Below are 21,511 nucleotides of genomic sequence, written 5' to 3'. Positions count from 1 at the left end.
GGGTGAGAGACAAGACTAGAGGTGAGGATGCCCTGTCTCATCCAGGTAGCCTTTCTGTTGCTATGTTTTTTGGCATTGTGAAACTTCCAGGAAAAAGAAAAAAGAAACAAGAGCCTATTGACTACTTTTAAATTAGAGCAGTAGTTCTATTTCTGCAATGAGTGATTCCTTTCTATTCAGGAAGAATAGCACCGATTTATTTTCTTAGTGAATTCAACTGAGCAGCTTAAAATGTGACCTAATAATGTAGTTAGGATTATTAGGGAATTCCCAGGTTAAAAAAAAAAAGCACCAACACCCAGAGAGTCTGTATCAATGTGACATTCACTCATTTGTTCATTCATTCATTCATTCAATTAATATCTGTTGAGGATCTGCTATGAGACAGCATGTGCTCTAGGTGCCGAGGATACAGCTGTTAACCAAACAGCACTGCGTGAATTCGAACCCCGTCTAGTTATTTAAATGATCAGGAGGACAATGAATTTAGTGTGAATGAACTTCTAGCTAACCCGGTAAGTCGCCAACGATCTGTGAGGAATCATTGAATTTTGCATCTGTCTGCATTTCTTCTCCAAAGAAGATGTGGTGCAAGAGAGAGGATCCAGGAGTCAGATCAGAAGCCCTGTGGACCACACCGGCCTTGCCACAAGCTGACAGCGTGGGTGGGTGGGTCCCCTCCTCTTCTCTGAGCCTCAGTTTCTTCACCCATGAAAAGAAGGTGTTTCCCAGTTCAAACGCATACGAGTCTCTGATTTGGTGACTCTTTCATTCAGCTGCTAACTGGCAGTCTGTGAGCCACCTCCGCTATTTTGTGGGGCCAGAATTGGATAACTCTATTTTTTGCTTTCTTGTTCCGTTTTATTATTCGAATTTGTCAGCACATGTAAAAATTGAGATATCTCATTTAGTAATCTGGACATCCAACTTCTCTTGATGAATAACAACATCTGTCCACCGAGGGACACTTATCTCACAGCAACAACGGGTCAAGGACTGAGGAGCCGTCACCCTCTTTAAATGTCCCCTGGGCTCTCGAGTTTGCAACAGTCTCTATTGCTCCCCGCTGCCTCCCAAGACAGATGCTGAGGATCCATTTTCCCTATTCCCACACTCTTCACTCATGTGTTACCTGCCAGGCCCAAGTGTAGGTACTTCCCATGCAGCACCTCAGACTCGAAGATCTCCAAAAGGAGCATTCTAGAACCACAACCAAGATGTCTTCCTGAGGACCCTTGAGCTGATTAGAAATGAAATAAACCATTGTTTCTCACTCTGCTGCACACTGGAACCACCTGGGGAGCTTTTAAAAGCACCAGTTCCTGGACGCTACCCCCAGAGATTCCATTCAATTAGTTTAAGATAGGTCACGCATGGCATCAGTATTTTTTAAGAGCTCCCCTGTGATTCTACTGGGCAGCTGTAAGCCAGGCTACTGCTTTGCATTAATCAAAGTGGTATAATGATCCTGCTGTCTTTGACTCCAGGAGAAATCTCCATCTTCATCATATCCTAGATCTCAGAGTTCTAGATTTACCATGAGGGCTAGCCATGTACTTGGTTTAATGCTCTTTTGTCACCATCTTGAAATTCTCAATAATCTTGAGCAAGGGGGCCCCACAAATCATGTAGTCTGTCCTGCTTGCCACCAGTCTGAGGCTGGACTTCCCCAAAAGGCAATCAGATCCTTACCTCTTGGCCGCTAGTGTGGAATGTGGCATTGGCTTTTCTTACCATTCTGAAGAAGGGGTGCTGCCCCTGGAGGATGAACTATTTCTTCCCTCTTTCCCTGTGTTCCTGCCTTCCTCATAGAATAAAAATATCTGTCCTCTTGGAAGAATGCTCCCACTGGCTCATTCATTTCTCCCCAGAGAGGAGGAGCGACTTGTCTAATTGGTGAGATTAGAGAAGGGTCTTCAAGTACCTGCACGGGCCCCCATCCAGAGCCTAACACAATTGCTTCTCTGCTCAGCATCCCTCAACCAGCTCAGTTCCGGAGGGAGCTTTTCCTCACCAGCTGCTCTGCCTGCTTGAGACCAGGGTAGTGGTAACACTGGCTGCAAATGCCGATTCCGCCATGTAAGCGCTGCACGAACTTGGGTACCCTACTCAGCCTATCTGTGCCTCAGCAAAAGAAAATAAAATTAGGATCATAACAGTATCTACCTCAAAGTCTTGCTGTGAGAATTAAGTGAGTTTCTAGGACTTAGAGGACTACACTCAAGGACTTAGAACACATACTAGGTGCTAAGCATTAGATATCATTAACTTGGGATGGGGGAACAATCTGGGAGGGAAGGAGTAGGAAACCCATTTAAACCTCAGGTCCAAGCCAGGTTTTCCAGTCCAATGTTCTCATAATTAGGTTGACCATTTGATCCCTGGCTCCTGCATCTATTTCTCACTCGGTTTAGAATCCATAAGAGGCAAGTGCGTGATTAATAGTCCCCTTACACCACAACACAGGCCAGTTGTAAAGCTTCATTTTGCCTCTTCTCCAATCCCACTTCCATGGTGCACATGGGTTATCACCAATCCCAAGAAGCTCCACTCCTCGAGCCTACAATCTAGAAATGCCATCCACAGGCCTGGCATCCCAGAGTCAGAAAATCTTTTAGAAATGCAAAGGAACTAGGAGATCATCTTACAGATAAGACTAGGCAGAGAAGTCCAAGGTTGCCCAGGTTGTCAGTGGCAAATGAAGAATGGGAATCCAGGCAGTTGCCCCTTCCCACCAAGACATGCTGCTAGGCATTGTGGGAAATTCTCCTACCTCATGTGTGGGGACGGAGCATGTCTCAGTGTGTGGCCATCCCTCTTCTTCCAATGGTTGCTGCAGAATGGTGACCTTTGGGGACTGTCCTTCCGTAACCTTACATGTATTGAATGTTGAAAGGGACAGAAGACCCTGATTTAGCAGTGTGAACTAAGGATGGAGAAGGGGGACAGAGGGAAAGAAAAAAGAACAGGCAGTCCTTTCCTTGCTTGAAACAATGCATGCAAGTCTCGGCTGTGAGAGAGACCTCGTACAGCCAGTGTGGTGAGGAAGGCAGGTCACACAGGGGTCTTCCCTCCAGGAAATAACCTTCAGCAGCATTGTTTTCTAATATGGAGGATAATGAACAACACTGTTGATCCAATTTGCTCTTTTTCTCAGCGTAGAACTTTCCCCCATGCTGTCAGCCCTTTGGATTTATTGATACTATAGGGAGTTTGGAGAAATATAGACATTACTTTGGCTTTTGGACTCGGTTTCAAAAGAAACATTTGAATTGTCCTATTTGACAAAAATAAAAGGAAAAAAAAAGAAAACAGGCTTGGCAGTCAGAATGGTTATTTCTTACATTGAGAGAAGGGAAAAGAAAGATGAAGGAGGGAATAAAATAGGTTTTTATTTTATGGTTTTTCAATTAATGAAATAGAACACCAATGATTTTGGTAGGAAAAGTATTACACAATAAACAAAAAACCCCACACCTAACAATGGAACAATCTTTGTTATTAACTTGATAGCTTTGCCCTGCAAACATCATCAGAGCAGCTGGCCAGAGTAATACTGGAATGTATTAAAAAAATATATATATCCCTACCACTGATAGTGGAGAACAACTCAGGTCAGGCCCCATTACTGAACATACTTAATATTGTTTTCTAAATTTTCAACACCTATTCAAATAGAAGCCTGGAAAGAAAAATTGCCTCTCACTCCAAAGCTTTAAAACACACAAAAAGGCACCATATTGCCACTTTAGGGACACATTTGTTCCCTGCTGTTGCTATTTTATATGTCATTTCAGTCCTGCAGTTAGCTATAAAGCAAATCTTTTCTTTTTCCGGAGAGGAATAAGAGCTGCCTGAAGGGAAACGAGAATGGGAAGCATCCTTAAAATGACTGATTTACTATCGGCAAGGAGATACAATATGAAAATTATAGCTTTCTCATTTTGAACCTGGGAGCCTCAGCTCTTACTCTAAAAGCACCCCCTAGGGGCCTCCTATTGGCACAAAAGAGAGGCTGTCATGAAGGGGCTGTTTGGGTTTTCAGAAGTTATGGGGGATGGGTGAGATGTGTGTGTGTGTGCTTGTGTGTAGTATGTCTGTATGTGTTTGTGTGTGCTGTGTTGAAGTGTGTGTATGTGATTGGGGGTGGTGGTGTGTATAGTGGTGGTAGGGGGATGAATTCAGCAGGGGTTAGGTAGAGTTAAAAGGAAATTCTGGGAAGTTAGCACATGCCACAACTCATTATGCACCGGAGGTGGTCCAGTCTAAACATCAGCATGGAATTCAGATACTGTGAGTTGTAATCCCTCTTCTGACAGTGATATATGGTGTACCCTTGGGCAATTCCCCTGACTGTGTTTTTACCGTAACTTATCATCTGTAATAAGGAAAATAACACCCACCAAAGAGGGATGTTGTGGAAATTTATTTATGTTACCAAAGGGCATGGGAGACCATAGGTGAAAGGTTGAAGATGAGTCAAAGAGTCTTTGCCTGCCAACATCTCATTTATAGCTCATATGTAGTTCCCCCGGGTTTAACTTTCTCTTTATGACCTTCCCAAACACCCTTCTGGGGTACAGCCAAGTGAAAAAGACTCTGGTTCCCGTCTCAAAGAATAAGGAGAGGATTCACATAGCCTGGTGTGATAACAGGCCTCCAAGATGGCCCCATTGACCCTCACCTCCCTGTATTCTCTCCCTTGTGTTTTCCCTCCCACACTGAATCATAGCTAGCTTATTTACCCAACAGAATATTGGTAAAAGTGGGTGACTTCCAAGGCTAGGTTATAGAAGGCATTGCAGTTTCCACTTTGGTCTCTTGGATTGCTCACTCTGGGGGAAGTCAGGTACCATGTGGTTAGGATGGTCAAGAAGCCCCAGGAAGAGGCCCAAGTGGAGAGGAACCAACTTACCACCACCAACTTGCCAGCAACATGAGTGAGCCACCTGGGAAATGTATCCTCCCAGCCACAGTCAAACCTTCAGATGACAGCAGTCTCAGTCAACATCTGACTGCAACCTCATGAGAAACCTGAGCTAGACCTACCCAACCAAGTGACTCATAAATTCCTGACTCACAGAAACTGCAAGATAATGAATTGTTTTTGTTGTTTTAAGCCACTAAGTTATGGAGTTGTTATATATCAATAGATAACTAATACACCTACAGTGGATTGGGTTAGGGTAATCCAGGAAGAATTTACCTTCAAGCCACTCTTATCTTTGAGAGACTGGTTAGTCTAGACATTGTGAATGTTCTCAGAAGGCCATGAGTCTACTGATGATTCATTCATTTATTCCTTCATCCATCCTTTAATTCGTCAAATATTTACTAAGCATCTGCTGGATCCTAGACTCTGCAATAGATAAGGGGAGAATACAAGTCAGGTGTACATAGTCCCTTAAGAGATCTCACCTAGTGTACTTGCGGAGACAAACAAATAAACAGACAATCAAAGACAGCGTGGCAAAAAATTATGACAAGGAATTACATAGAGGAAATTGTGGGAGTCCTTGCTTGAGAGAGAAGCTAACTCATTCTTGAAGAATCAGGAAGGATTGCTCTGAAGACATTTAAGGACATTCCCAAAAGTCAGGCAGAAGTTATCAAAGTGAAGTAGAGAAAAGACAGGAGGGGCTGTAGTATGAAGAATGAACAACATGTGCAGACAGATTGAGCTGCGGTGTGTAAATCAGAAGGCCCCAAGTGCACTAACAGTGGCTGTAGTGAAAAAGACTTTTTTCCCTTGATTTACACCTTAGGTAAATGGCCATTTTCTAACATAATTACCTTTCCTCCTGTAAAGTCAAAGAAATCTTTAACTAACACAAGCTCTAGGACAAGCAATGAAACAAAAAGCCTTCACCTCTATATTCAGACACCCTTTAACTCTTTTCCCTCATCTGGGACCCATGTGGTCTTCATTCCCTTTCACAGCTAGTGTAGGGAAGTCATTTATACCTCGGGAAAAGTGCTTAGTGTATGGTGCTCATTACTGAAATAATTAAATTCTTTCAAGTTGATAATGTTACCTCCTCCAAGAGGCCTTCTCGGAGTCTTCCAAAAAGATTTAGGCTTCTTATGCCCTGAGGAGACCTCACTCATGAGGGTTAGCACAGAAGCTACTGGATGGTAACCCATTAATTCATCTGTTGTTTCCCCAGTTAGACTGAAAATCTGGTGTCTCGGTCTTGAATGGCACCTCTGTTATTGCAGTGTCTGGCAAACTCACAGTAGGCACATGACAATGACCTCCTTCATTTTCTCTCACACTACCCTGTTCTTCTCCTTTATATTCTTCTTTATCACTATTTGAAAGTATTCATGTATATACATTTATTTATTTATTGGTTCATTTGTTCAATATTTCTTACCCCCACCTGCCCCACACATGGTTATTGAAGTTCTGTGATAATTAGGACCTTGCATGCTTATTTCCCACTATTTATAAAGCCTACCACAGTGCCTGGTAGTTAGTTGGCCCTCAATAAATATACCAGGAATAAAGAAATAATTTAATTTAGTGATAGCTATTGAATGAAAAAAATCAATGTGGTTTTGCATTCTCTGCTCATTTGTGAATCTTTCTTACGGTTTTCTTAGAAAATTAATCTTAGATGCTAAAAACATGGACGTCATTTCTCAGTGAAATATAGTGAGTTTTAATTTGGTTCAATAAATTAGTTTTTAGTAGGCTCATTATCTACCAGCCCATTTTTTGAAAAAGCATACACAGAGCCTCATAAAAACACCAAAGTCTGTCGCTTTCCCTGAATTAGAACGTTAGACGTAATTATATGTTTTTAATAATCACTTACTATCTAACTGTTGGATTAACACTTAACTAGATAGCAATGAAGTGGCAAGCGAGATAGCAAAATGCCCCAGCATTTCTATAAGCCATTGTGTTTTCACATGTAAATAACTCCTTTGACACAGATCTAATGCTATTAGCCTTGAATTTCTTTCTGCAAGCTAGGGGTGTGAAAACAAAGCTGCAGGTTGTTTCCTTAAGAAGGAATGTGTTTGTTTGTGACTGGCAGCAAAATGGTATCAGCTGGGACCTAACCAGACATCCCCTCTTCACACTGCTGATTGGCAGGTGGAGGTGAGAAAGCAAACAGCAGGCATTCCTGAGGCACTGGGGAGAGGCCAGGGACAAAGAGGTGAGGAGCTTGTGTCATAGAGCCTGGGGTAAGAGAGTCCTTCTGGAACAAGGGGTGAAATGTTGGCCACTAGCCTCAAGGAACCCAACTCAAGTGTGACTGGCATTTCTTAAAAGAAGAGAGCAATGGAAAAATGAGAGAAGCTTCAGCTTTGACCAAAAGGAAGCCCTCCTCCAGCCTTTCTGGGCAGTTACTCAAAGGCCACAGCTAAATGAGTGGTAGTGGGATGAGAACTAAGAAGGGAATTCTAGGACACCCAACTATGCTGGGGATGGAACAATGGAAAGCTGAAATTTAGTATTTCCTAAGGTCTTCCACAAAGAAGAAATTTGTACGTGGGATCACATCAATGTTCTGGTAGAAAGGCCAAGATGGAGTTATTTGCTTATTTATTTTGAATAAATCACATATTTCCCTTTGTAAATATACCCCTGTAGTTAGAAAAGTGATGTTTTGGTTCAGAATTACAGTCATAAAGCTATAGGATACTGAAAGGAGCAGCTGAATTGATGCTGGAAATTTGGTTTTGTCATTATAAGATGAGGGTGATAAGAACTAAATTATAATCTTATATGTTACAAAGAGATAGGGAAAAAGGAAGCTTGTAATTGGATGGCATCATGGTTAGTCATCACCGGCACAAACAATGCCAGTGGGTCTTTTCACCAGAGGGGGAGAAGCGATGCCCTCTTGTGTCCACAGAGTTTGACCATTAGATGAAACTCTATATACTTCCACTAAGATGGAAGGTGGGAGTGGGGGGAATGCAGAAAAACCCTTCTGTCTGATTTTAAGACTCCAGAGGTTTTAAACCTTTCACCCATTGCCTTATAAATACAACCTATTAATTAATTATGTTATGGAGAACAGCCAAGATTTCCCCTAAAACAAGTGTTTTCCAACATTAGCATGGTACAGAGGGGAAAAAAACCCACTTAGGTTAGGTAATGTTGTGGCGTGGCTTTCAAAGATGACACCAACATTTAGAGTTTAAGGTTTCCATTATGATCCACTTTGCTTCTTTGTTATTTAGCTTACTGTGATGGTTAATTTTATGTGTCTATTTGGCTAGACTATGGTGCCCAGTTGTTTAGTCAAGCACCAGTCTAGATATTGCTGGGAAGATATTTTTTTAGATGTGATGAACACTTAAATCAGTAGACTTTGAGTAAAGCAGATTACCCTCCATATTGTGGGTGTGCCTCGTCCAATCAGTTGAAGGCCTTAAGAGAAAAGACTGAGGTCCCCTGAGAAAGCAAGAATTCTGCCTCTAGACTGCCTTTGGGGTTAAGACTGAAATTGCAACTTCTGCTGGAATTTCCAGCCTGTTAGCCTGCCGTGGAGATTTCAGAGTGGCCAACTCCTATAGTTATGTGAACCAAATCCTTAAAAATCTCTCTCTCCCTCAGTCTCTCTCTTATATGTATAGAGAAAGAGGGAGAGATTGAGACAGAGCAGTTCTGTTTCTCTGAAGATCCCTGACTAATGCACTTACTAACCAGCATTTGTACTAACTTCAACTAATCATTTTCAGCCTTTCTAATGTTAGGTTTCCAAACAGTTTAGATAAATGGAGATTTTCATAAAAGGTGGCAGCTGAAGTACCACACGAACATTGGTGCATCCTTTGCCAAACTTAAGTCTGAGATCCAATAATCTAAAATTGAATTGCCTTTGAAGTAGAAGGTTCAGAACAGCTTTTCTGACGGATTCAAATAAATACCAACCCAAGCTCTTTTTATTTGTTTTGCTCTTAACTGATTTCATAAACTAAGGTGTATATCATAGCCTTGATCTTAAGTGACCAAATGAAGTACATCATTTAGCATAGAAACACTATTTCTTTTCATTTTAATGCATTTATATCTACATCCTGATATATATATTTGTGTGTGTGAGGAAGATTGCCTATAAGCTAACATCCGTTGCCAATCTTCCTCTTTTTGCTGAAGAAGAGTAGCCCTGAGCTAACATCTGTGCCCATCTTCCTCTATTTTGTATATGGGACACCGCCACAACATGGCTTGATGAGCAGTGCATAGGTCCGTGCCTATGCCTCGCTCATCGGGCGTGAATCCCGGCCGCTGAATCCAAACACGCGAACTTAACCACTACGCCACCGGGCCAGCCCCCTGATATATTTTTTGAAACCAGGATAACTCCTTTTTAGCCAGGGGAACCATTTGAATAGTTGGCTTTAAAAAATTGATTGATTCTCCCCATAGGAATAGCAGAGTTTATTATACTTGTGAGGCCTGTAAGAGAGTATTTTGACAGGTGAGAAAAACCAAGGTCTGGTTTTTCTCTTCAACTCTAGTGTGAATCATATAATCTCGAGCAGTGTTCTCAAACCTGTGGCTCATGAACCACCTACATCACAAATATGAAGATGCTTCTTAAAAATGCAAGTTCATAATGATGGGACCTTGAATCTGCATTTTCTACAAGTGACCCAGGTGATTCAATATACACTGAAGTCTGAGGACAACTAAGCTAATAGAATAAATATTTTTGTAGGATAGAGATATTTCTTTAATCTGCTGTCTAATAAACTAAATAAGATCTCTTGGGATTGAAATAGTATAGAAACCCCGAGATCTTCAGGGTTTGTTGTGGAACTTCCAATTACAAGTTTTCTGAAAATCCCAGTATTTAGAATTTCTGTGACACAAGTACCGCATAAAATTCTCTCACCAGATCACAGGGCCTGATCTTTGGGGGAGAAAATCAGAAGCCCTACTAGTGACAAAAGAATGTGTGCCTGGAGCTACAACTTCAGAAAAGCCTCAAACAGAACCAGATATAAAATTCATAAATAATAGAACCCAAATAAGCATATAGTTTTGTAAAATTTAATAAAATGCCCTAATTTTAATAGAAATAAATGTATAATAAACTAAAACAGATTTCCACCCTTAAAACAATGGCCCTGTGAATTACACAGTAGTTGCATCCCTAGAAGAATGGATATGCCGTATTAAAACCAGGAAAAAGTGTCCTTTACACATCAAACAGACTTAATTTTTAGGTTCAGATAATTATCAAGAGGTTTTTCACCTGAACGAATGCCCAGCAGGACATTCAAAAGGTGTACGGGATGCAGCACAGTTGTTCATTGTGGGGACCTTCCACACAGTGCAAGATGTCTAAAGAAAACTGGCCCCAGCCCATTAAGTGCCAGTACCCGTCATTACGGGAATGCTAAAGAGGTCCTGTATCCTTTGACAACTGCTACATTATCCTTTCCTTCTAAAGTCCCTCTCATCAGGTCCCATAAGGCTTATACACTCTCCAGCAGGAAAGGGACCACAAAGTCCATTTTATCCACTTAGTGCTTGAATCTCTTCTGCAACATCTCCACCAAGTGGTTGTCCAACCTAGTGTCCTAAATTTGGCTTTTCACATTCCACCATCACAATATTTAAATAGTCCAATCCCCTTCTTTTCCTGTATCCCTGAAAAGCGTGTGATGGTGAATGTGGAAGTTCAATTCACACAAATCCACACTACCAGTCCATATCATCTGTACTATCTATATTACAGATGGTTTTGGTGGAAATTTCAGTGTCCAAGTCTTGAAACAGTTCTAGACATGCTTGAACACATCATCTATATTTCTTGCAATTTGGAGAGGTGGATTGCCACCTGTGTGTGAAATCATGGGTTTTATGTACTAATTATTTATTTTCTATAAAGTTTAGTAAACACAAATGTATACAAAATTTAAAGATGAGCTGTGTACCACCTAAAATATCTTGCAGTCCACATTTTGGGTAATACTGGTCTATTCCATCCTTGCACATTTACGATGTGGTTTTTTATCTGCTTATGAAAACTTACCAAAGGGTTAACCCGACGGCCTATATATGTACTTTTAATTCTGTTTACAACACACTGAGGCTGAGTTCATGCCCAGACCTGATCTTGAAGTCCTGTTACTAATGTGAGTCCTTTCTCCAGCCCAACAGCACTTGTCTGTACAGCGTTTTACCTCCTGAATCTCTTGGGTCATAAATAGACAATATCTCCTCTCCTGTTTTGTAGACTTCTAGCCTCCTTTTGAAGGCTCTCTCCCCTAGAAACCAGCTAGTACTTAACTCTGATAAGCTGTTCTTATGAAGAACATGGGCTCTCTTCACCCTCTGGCTTCTGGGAACCTTCAGCTCTTCGCCCCATCACAAGGGAAAAGATGGAGAAACAGGACCTGAATTACCACACGGAGGAAGTACCACCTAGCTTTTTTGTTTACCCCTAAGGCTGCACCGTCAGACTGCTGGGATACGAGTGAAAGTTTAGCATTCTTTTACTATTCATGACCTTTCCACACAGTCAAGAAGTGAGAGTTACAAGAAACAAAATCTTCCAACTATTTAGCAGGCTCGAGATTTAGAGTAATAACCTTTTCAGGGATAATCTAGTTCTAACCGAGATTATTGGTTAAAGTGGTAGTGGATAGTTTAAGAACAAACCTCTCCTTAAAATTAGTAAGAACAGATCTCTTTTATTGTGTCTTAGTCCATTCCAGCTGCTATAGTAGAATAGTATAGATTGGGTGGCTCATAAACAACAGAAATTTATTTCTCACAGTTCTGGAGGCTGGGAAGTCCAAGATCAGGGCACCTGCAGATTCGGTGTCTGGTGAGAGCCTGTTTTCTCATAGATCTCCATTATTCTCACTGTAACTTCATGTGGTGGAAGGAGCTAGGGAGCTCTCTGAGGTTTCTTTTGTAAAGGCAAGAATCCCATTTATGAGGCCTCTATCCTCATGACCTAATCACCTCCCAAAGGCCCCAACTCCTGATAACATCACCTTGAGGGCTAGGATTTCAACATATGAATTTTGGGAGGACATAATTTTTCAATCTATAGCAAAGGAGTATAAGTCCATACCCAAGAGAGGCCCTTCCCAGATTTTCCAAGAAACTCTCTCCATCTGCCCCCAATTACCAAAACTGCTTCTATCATAATCAAGCCTTTTGCATCACCAGGCAACATTTATTGAGTGCCTACTGCATACACATTATAGCAATGCCAGTTGCTGCTTTTGGGAAACCAAAGCAGTAAGAAGTTGGAGAAAGTGTTTTTCACCCTGATTATTTGTTGGGGATTGGCTGCCCCTGCAGACATCTAAGGAGAATGGAAAAGACTCAAAATACTAGAGAGAGAATCTGGAACTCTGTGTGGGCACTCTAATAAGGGCAGCAAGACAGAGAGAGGAGGTAGGGGGAGGCATGTCCATTCTCTGCCATGTGACCACTCACAATCAGCCCTCCCCAAAACGACGTGTAAATTTTTCTGAAACTCATGGAATGTTTGTTGTAAATGGATATCTTAAGGAAATCATAAAAGCATCTGAGCTCTGCACCTGGAGCGATATGGGGTAAAATAGAGACAATACTTAGGAGCTCAGGAGTCAGAGGCACAGGAAGGCATGAGCTGACTCAGGGATTGCAAAAGAGGTCTTGCCTTAAAAGAGATTAAAACTAGTGAAGGGGAAATGTGCACACTCGTAAGCCTGAAGACATAATGAAATACATAAGCACCAAAAGAGAATAGGGAAATTATAGGAGTTCAGTTGGTCTTCAGAGGAAGGAAAGAAACCCTGTGAGTTGAATGGTGAAGAAAACCATTATTTTGAGGTAATGGCACTGGCCCTTAGGATTAATATCTTACTTTGGAAATCAATGGCTGCACAAAAACGCATTGGCCGAATGGGGGAGAGGGGTTAAAGTGATTATTAGAATAAATCCTATAACTAGAATTATTTCACGAGTAAATCATTGTTGTGAATGTTATTTGATTTTAATTTGGAAGATCCATATGTTCATCACAAACACTAAGACATGAATCTATGAGTAAATTATAAAAAAAGGGAATTCTCTATCGAGAGAGCAGGAATATTTCCATTTCTTGAGGCTTTCAATACATCAAAAAATTTGAAGAAACTCCCCATCAGGTTTATAAAAATTGCAGTATATTTCAAGTGCTTACAATTTACAAATGACCACTTTTACTATAACAGAAATAATAATAGCCAATGTTTATTGTTTCTAGCGCTTAAAAGGTGTGTTCTCATTGTACCCACAATGACAACATAAGGCATTTGTTATTATTATCCCTATTACACAGATGAGAACACTGAGTCACAGGAAGATTGTGCAAGTTGCCTAAAGTCACACAGTACTAACAGGTGGAGCCAGAAATTGGAAAGCAGGCAGTCTGACTCTAAAACGCACACTTTCAACTATTACACCATAAAATTATCTATATATCCTCATTTGTAGAAAATGTCAAAGTTTAATTTAAGATTTTTCAGGAACGTGACACACCTCAACATACACACACAGTTTCTGTGATAGGCTTCGAAGAGACATGGAAGCAAACAACTTGGATATGTGTGCATGTCTGGAAGAATTCTGTTCTTATAGTCAGGAGGGTAAGAAGTTGGGGATCAACCCCTGGATGTAGAAAAGCATCAAAAGAGAAGTTCCCCATATCCAGAGAGCAACAGTTAATGCCTAAACTTCTGTCCTGAGCTCTCTCCCTCAGGCATCAAATTCTACGTCCACACAAGTGTGGAATAAAATTACACCAACTAATTGTGTTCTGCAGCTCTGGGTAGGTTACTGCAAGCACAAAGGGACAGCGTTTCTGATAATTAAGTCTCAAAATTAACTCTCCATGAAGATAAATGAAGAAAGTACATTCCTCCCAGTGATATAGTTTTAGTCTGGCTGCTGATTCAGCAAAATTAGCAGAGATTAATTTACATTCTCAAGAAAGAGGGTCAGGGGGACATGGAAATGCCTTAGGTCATGGTTCAAGACCTCAACCAAATGGACCAAGATATAGTTTATTTATGTCTGTTAACTCCCAATTGCTTAGCATCTGAACTCAGCGTGACAGGCTTAGAATCAGGAAACCTGGGCTCTAGTCCAGTTCCTGCCTCTTACTGGCGCCATGACCCTGGAAAAGGCAATTGACCCTCTGAGTTTCATTTTTCTCACCATTAAATGGGGATCACATGCCAACTGCACTGCACTTGGTGATGGGGGTGGGGTGTCTTCCTGGATATAATATGTGTACAAGTCCTCTGGGGACTCCATAGGACTGTGGTCCTTTGTTTATTTTATCATTAATGTGAGCAGGGCCAACCATTTCTGTATTACTATACTTCTTCCACCTGAATAATTCAATTCAAATGACAAATTTTACAAACAGCTCAAACCAAGAGTTGAGGATCAGGGTCACTTGGTTCCTATCGCCACAATACTTCCAAGCCAAAATTGCTAGAACCAATGGTTCTACTCTTAAAGCAGGATGCCTCTAGCCTTCCATTATCTGGATGAAAATGAGTTTACTAATTTAGAAACACAACTGAGTCCATTCCTGGCTAACCAAATTAACACCTCTCTAATGATTGAGAAGAATTAATTGATCTAGTTGAGAACATTAAATGTCACAAGCTGATCTCAAAATGTTAGTAAAACAAGCTAAATTGAATGCTATTATGTGGTGGCAAAGGGGAAAAATGAGATAAAATTGTAATACTGTATTAATTAAGTACTAACCCTGGCTTGTTTGGGGAATGGAGGAAGAGACCTGTCTTCTCTTATCACTAGAAGGAAGCATGCCAAGATGGCAAATATAAGCAGCTCCAAGTGCAAAGAAGGAACCATCCCAGTGGGGGGACAGGTATAGGCTCTTCTGAAAATGAATTATTTTTATCCCCTTAAGCTCACATGTAGTACATAGAACCATCTAGCCTTCCTGAAACTTTTATTAAAAATTGATGATTGAACTTAGAAAAACGTGGGGTGAGAGAGAATCATCTTTTTAACACCCCATTATTAGGTACATCCATTTCCACTCCTCTTAAATTCCCATTTTCCTTTCATCATATCCCCATGTCTTCCTCCACTTTTATCCTAAGGTCTTTTTGCAAAAATTTAATATTTTTTTAATGAAGTTCCTCTGACAGTTCTTCTATAACTGATGGATACAAATATTTAAATGTGTATGTTTATTATGTAAATATAACAAGAATAAGTGTACAGTTTTAAAATTAGAAACAACTGTCTACAATTCCATGTTGTCACTCCAAAAATTACTTTCCAACCCATATATTTATATATAAATAGTTGTAATTTAGTTTCAGTCCAATTTGGAGTTCATTCGTACATATAACACTATTTTATAAATATTTCCATGTCAAATTTCTCCCAACAAAAATTATTAATGGTCGTATCTTAAGCTCAAATCAGTCGATTAACTGATTAACAAGCTTTTGGGAATATTTAGATTAACCAGTTTTTTTGAATATTTAGTATACTTTCTTCTAAAAATACTATTTTAAGAAATAGAAGAAAATTAATAATAATAATGACAGTGATAACACTGGCTCACAGAGCTGCCACATATGGTTGTATGGGTTGAATGTGGCACAATTCTAGAGGCCATACTGCACTTTTAGTCACCATAGATTTATACTTTTCTTATGCCAATACTCCAACAGAGGGCAGGAAACTATTTGAATGAGGCCTAGCTCTATCTAACTCACAGGATTGGGCTAATGGTGAGCTGCTCCTATTAACTAGATCTGTACCATGTGCCAGTCTCTGTTTAATGATCTTTTCCCACATTATCTCATATAATTCTCTCAACAATTCTATGAGGGTAGAAACTATTATTGTCAACCCCACTTTACAGATTAGGAAACTGAAACCTTAGTTCACTCAGTTAACAAGTGGAAGGGTGAAATATGATCTAAGTTATTTCGGACTCCAGAGTCCAAGTTCACCCAACTATTAAATTCTATGTTATACTAACTTTTAATGAATATCAACAATATTTGCATAACCACGCATTATCTACATGCTAAGTACTGATTTTCTTCTTTTAGATTCTTTCTTCAAGGGTAGAATTACAGGATCAAAGAGTAGGTCCATTTCTAGGATCATATAAATCTACTTTGTTACTAATGATATAGTTAACTTCCACTACATCTTTTCATCCTTCATTCAGAAAATATTTATTGATCAACTACTACTGTTCTAGGGGTTGGAGAAAGAGCAGTGGGCAAATAAACCACTTTCTTGTCTTGAAGAAGCTTAAAATTAAGTGGGAAGCTGATGAACTGGCATTGTATGCCGTTATTCTTTTTTCTGTTTTCTAATTTGATCTGTATAAAATGTTAACCTCACCATTTAGATTTTACATTTTTAGTAAATGGTAATGGTGAACATGGATTCCAGTGAACTCGAGCATTGTTGCTCTGATGTGTATAGAGGAGTGGGGGAATTGAAGCAGAAAAGGTAAAAAGTGGTTAGGAAGTATTTCCCCCTCTGAACACTTCTATAGGACTTTGCTTATACAATATTATCATGCTTCTAGATTTAGTTACTTGTGTGAGTGTCATGTCTAGAATTGTTTTAGGCAGGAGTCAAATTACATGAAACTTTTTCAAGAATACTGTTCTTTGTGGGCAGTCAATAAATATCTGTTAAATGAACAAAAACACTATGTGAATGACCAGTAATATCAAAGAACTGAATAAAACGGAAGAATTAGTAATGTATTCCATACACACACACAGACACACAGACACACACACAGACACACACACCATTTATTGGGTGTCCAAGTCTTCTTTTTTTAAAGGAAGCCTTGGAAACCATGACCCCACACATATAATTTGTTTGAGCACACCAAGTATGCAATTATTTGTAATGCTCTTTTGCACTGTTTCCAAATCTTGCCTCATCAGACACATAAGTTTTGAAAAACAGTCATTCCTAGGTTCCTCCTTGTAGCATCTGATCTGGTTGGACTAGGAATTTATTTTCAAGCAATTTTGCAGGTGAGTCTTATAATCAGGCAAAATTTTTAAAAACTACCGTTAAAAGATGTGTGACATGTTGGACCTTGCATTGGATTAAAAATATGAAAAGTAGAGAGTTCTGGGTAGGTGAGCACAATTTCTAGTACCTTACTTAATGCTGGTATAACAGATAAGATTTCGGGATTACTTATATGCTTAGAAATGGCTTAAAGATACTCTGTTCTGTTGCTGACCTCAGTTTTGAAAATGGTTTCATAATGTGTCCATATATAGAAGAAATAATAAAGTTCCCTAACAAGAAAAATTCTAGATATAATAGAAATGCTATAATTGTACTAGCAGAAGGGGTTACCATGTTAGAAAATTCTCTCCTGAAAACAGAATTTGAATTAAGTAATGTCCATGCACTCATGTATGGGAGGAGGCATATTGCCTGCCATGAGTTGTACATATCCAATTCTACTCATAAACATACAAACTTCAAAAAAGCTCTGTAAAACATAGCAATTTAATTCTTATGTATAATCTAGCATAATGTCTTTATATATTCCCAGACATGTCTAAGAATGCAAGAATGTACACACACAAAAATGTCCATAACAGCCCAAAACTAGAAGACACAAATGTCCATCAACTGTAAAACAGTGAAACAGACTGGAGTATATTCACACAAGGGAATATTTTATAGCAATGACAATACATAAATTATTGTTACAAACAGCATGAATGAATCTCATAAACATAATATTTTTGCAAAGGAAGCCAGACATAATAGAGTACATATTGCACAATTTCATTTATATGAAGTGCAAAACCAAGCCAATCTATAGGATTAGATGTCAGGAGAGTGATTATCTGGTGTGGCTGCTCCCTGGGAGAGGGCACAATGGGGCTTCTGGTGGTAGTTTTTGATTTAGATGCTGGTCACATGGGTATGTTAATTTTGTGAAAATGTATTGAGTTGTACACTTATAATTTTTACACATTTCTAAACGTATGCCATTCTAATACACCACTTACTTTCAGAAAAAACATCTACATCGTTTTCTCTTCAAATTCTGTGGTTGTTCATAGGGTAGAGAAATTGCTGCTGGTTATCTTCACTGATACACAGTCTCCTGTCCTATAGAGAAGAGCTAGAGAGAGTTTACATAGGAAATGCATGACAATTTTCAAATGCAAAGATTATGCCTTTTATCTACTTCCAGTCTATTATTTACTTTGAATGTGTTTTCCAATAATAGCCTTATATTTGTGCTGATTCATCCTCTTGACCCTGTCAGATCCCTTCTATGAAGATAGAACAGAGAGAGGAATCTATAACTCATTTAGGTCAGTGGTTGTAATGAAGTCTGCAAAAGACTAGACAAGGGCTGGGTTCTCCAAGGGTCACTTCTGTCAGCCCTACTCCAGTCAGCCATCATGAACAGACTTTCCTCCCAGGTCAGGGAACCCTGTGGGTGAGTATTAACAGTGCATGTATATCTCTATGACCAGAATAACAGGTCACTGAGTCAAGAGCACTATTGTGGATGAGGACAGCGAGGCCGGTGCTGGGAATGAGCTGAGGGGCTTTTGGAAGATCAGTACTAAAATACGGCCTCTGTAGTAAATAATGTGGTGCTGCCCCCAGATCTCATCAATCCCTTTTTACTATTTTTGGACACCTCCTCCCATACCTTCGGTGTGCTCTCGCATCCGACAGCCAGCACGTACCGTTCTTTCCCAGGGGATTTTGGGGGCTCCTAGAGCTGCTTCACTAGCATTTGCCGAGAGCTGGAAGTCGGGAAATGTAGTCTCCCTGGGACAGCCCTCAGTGACAGCTCAGCAACCTCACCTCTGCTTAGGAGACCCCTGAGGCAGGACCAGGACAAGAGGGAGGTGAGGGAGGAACACAATTTAAGGTGGCACCAAAAAACTCAGTAATCAAGATAATATTTCAATGCAGTATTTTTAAAAATCAGAGTGAATGTAAAAATCCAGGGTGATCAAAATATCAAATTTTTAAGTAAAGACCGGATCAGTATTGCTGATTTTTCCTTTTTCCCTCAGGTTCCAATATGGTTCCTCATGGCACTACTCTGAGGTGTAACGCCTGCTCCAGAGCTCCCCTCTAGATGTTTCCCCCCACTTTGGTGGCTGGGGGAACTGAGGGAAGGGTCCGGTGTCCTTTTGATTTAGGGGTTTTCTTTTGCCTCACAAGATTTAAGTCCTTCCCCCAGCCCACAACCTGTCTTTTTTCCCATGTCCACTCAGGCCCCCAAGGGCATCTCTCTTTGAAGTGTCACCTTCCCAGGATGGCCTTCTGAGGCCCATGCCCACTCTGAGCCCCTTCTCTTTGGTTAGCATGCTGATCCACCAAGACTCCTTTTCATTATTTTTGCACTTTTTGTGGTCTTTCCTTCTTCTTCTGATGATTTTAGCTCAATCTGCTTCTTTTTCTTTCACATAGTGGGACCCTCACCCTCTACCCCACTCTGACCCAGCTTGAGGGAAAGTTTCTATGGAAAGCCATATTTATTTTTCTACACATAGGTAATGAGGAGTTTGTTCCATCAAAGGCATTGGATTTGTATAATCTTATTTTTCTTGTTGATCTGTATAATTATGAGGATGTTTGAAGAGATTTAGATTTAGTCAGCTGTCGTTATCTTGGGCCACCAGAAGTCCCCCGAGTTCCTGACCCCTTATGGAGAGTCTGCTGAATCCAGAGCCATTGCCCGCTCAACTGCCTTATTTTGACTTTTTTCTGAAGGCTCTCTCCTCTCCTCAGGCTGACAACATCAGAAGTGGAAAATGTGAAGCAAAGAAGAGTGCATAGACCTTAACGTCTAAAGTATAATATCCCTTTCACAGAAAATAATAACCTTCCCTAAAAATACTTTACAATTCATTACAATTCATGAAGCTCCACTATGAAAATCAAAACCCTGTCATGTAAAAGCTCTAACTACACATGTAAACAACTACATACTCTAAGTGGAATATAACGTTGGATTCATGTCTTTAAATTCATTTCATTACTAGCTATATTGCAGCAAATGAAATGCTGGGAAGCTGGAATGAGAAGTGACTGCACCAGTTTCCTGGTTCATGAGTTTCATAATGTACATTTAAGGTGCCATCTCCTGGCGAGAGCTTTCTATACCTCTAAACCAGAGCATGTATTTTATCTTTGATTGTGTGCTGAAATAGGCTGTAATAATGGCATCTGGTCCATTTATTACTAAAATAAATATAAAAATTAAAAAGTCCTTTGTTATTATTTAATCAGTTAAAAATATGAGTCTTCTGAATAAGCTCTGTGGATTACATCAATGTCAATTTCCTGGATTTGATATTATAATATACTGATGCAAGATGTTGACATTGGGGGAGGGCTGGGTGACAGGTGCAAGAGGCCTGCATGTACATTATTTTGCAATTTCCTGTGTATCTATAATTATTTTAAAATAAGCATTTTAAAAGTTAAAAAAAAAAAAAGAAAAAGAATGCTGGCAGCTACCAGAGTCTGGAAGAGACAAGGAATGGATTCTCCCCTAGAGCCTCTGGAGAGAGCATGACCCTGTGGATAACTTGTTTTGGCCCAGTAATGAGGATTTTGGAATTCTGGCCTGCAGAACTGTAAAAGGATATATTTCTGTTGTTTTAAACCACCACGTTTGTGATAATCGGTTACAGCAGCCACGGGAAACTAATACACGATGGTGGGGGGAAGTTTGCTGCATGGATCCTGAACGTGAAGAGAGGACCCTTTGGACACTGTGGAAACAGCACTAGGTGGGGGGGAGTCAGGAGGCTCACCTTGTTGAGGTCTCTTCCGACACAAAGATACTAGTATATCACCAGATTCTGCTTCTGTTGTAACGTCTATGCTCAATGAAAAAAATGAGTCTTGTAAAAGTAAGTTTTTTCTATCTTTCATTGCAATAGGCACATTCAAATGCTAATTAAAGTCCATCATTTTATCCTACCATATCCTGAGTATGTAACCTAATTAGTTCTAAACCTGCCCTCCCCATTTCTCATTAAGTTGACATAATATCTTCTAGAATGTTGCAACTCAAAATGTGATTGATGGGCCAGGAACATGGGCTTCACCTGGGAATGGTTAGAAATGCAGAATCTCAGGCCTCACCCCAGACCTGCTGAATCAGAACCTACATTTTAACAAAACCTCAGGTGATTGTATTGTGCACACGAAAGTTTGAGAAGCTCTGCTCTGGGATTCAGGAAGTCAGCAACATCTTGAAACGACCTCACACAGCTGAACTTATGCGTAAATCCTCAGCCATAGGTCTTAGCCTACCAAGAAATCTCAGCGTTTTAAAGAACATCTTAATGTATGCGCCATATAGCATCTACTTCCGCACTGGCTAGCAGGACATGGTTTTGACATAATATATACCATTAGTAACATTGTAAACATGGTAGTTTCTTCAAGAAATAAAGACTATGTTTTTTCCCTGGCATTTGCTAAATACAGCTTTTATTTGTGGCT

At 40.0% G+C, this 21,511-nt stretch overlaps 1 long non-coding RNA gene across 2 annotated transcripts in view; it reads right to left on the bottom strand.

The window, feature by feature from the left end:
- The window catches only part of LOC147916992 (uncharacterized), a 103,713-nt gene that overhangs the window by 80,716 nt on the left and 1,486 nt on the right, over window positions 1–21,511 (bottom strand). The window contains exons 2-3 of one of the 2 annotated variants that reach the window (XR_015552354.1): window positions 18,031–18,146; window positions 5,207–5,359 (exon numbers count right to left, since the gene is read on the bottom strand). This is a non-coding gene — a long non-coding RNA (uncharacterized LOC147916992). The remainder of the gene's footprint in view (window positions 1–5,206; window positions 5,360–18,030; window positions 18,147–21,511) is intronic. The other variant, XR_015552353.1, reaches the window with a different exon arrangement.

Source organism: Ceratotherium simum, chromosome 5 (assembly GCF_057802395.1).
Source record: "Ceratotherium simum simum isolate JZ-2026a chromosome 5, ASM5780239v1, whole genome shotgun sequence".
NCBI classification, from domain to species: Eukaryota; Metazoa; Chordata; class Mammalia; order Perissodactyla; family Rhinocerotidae; genus Ceratotherium; species Ceratotherium simum.
Note: the sequence above shows the minus strand (reverse complement) of the source record. Positions and strands in the feature narration are given on the sequence as shown.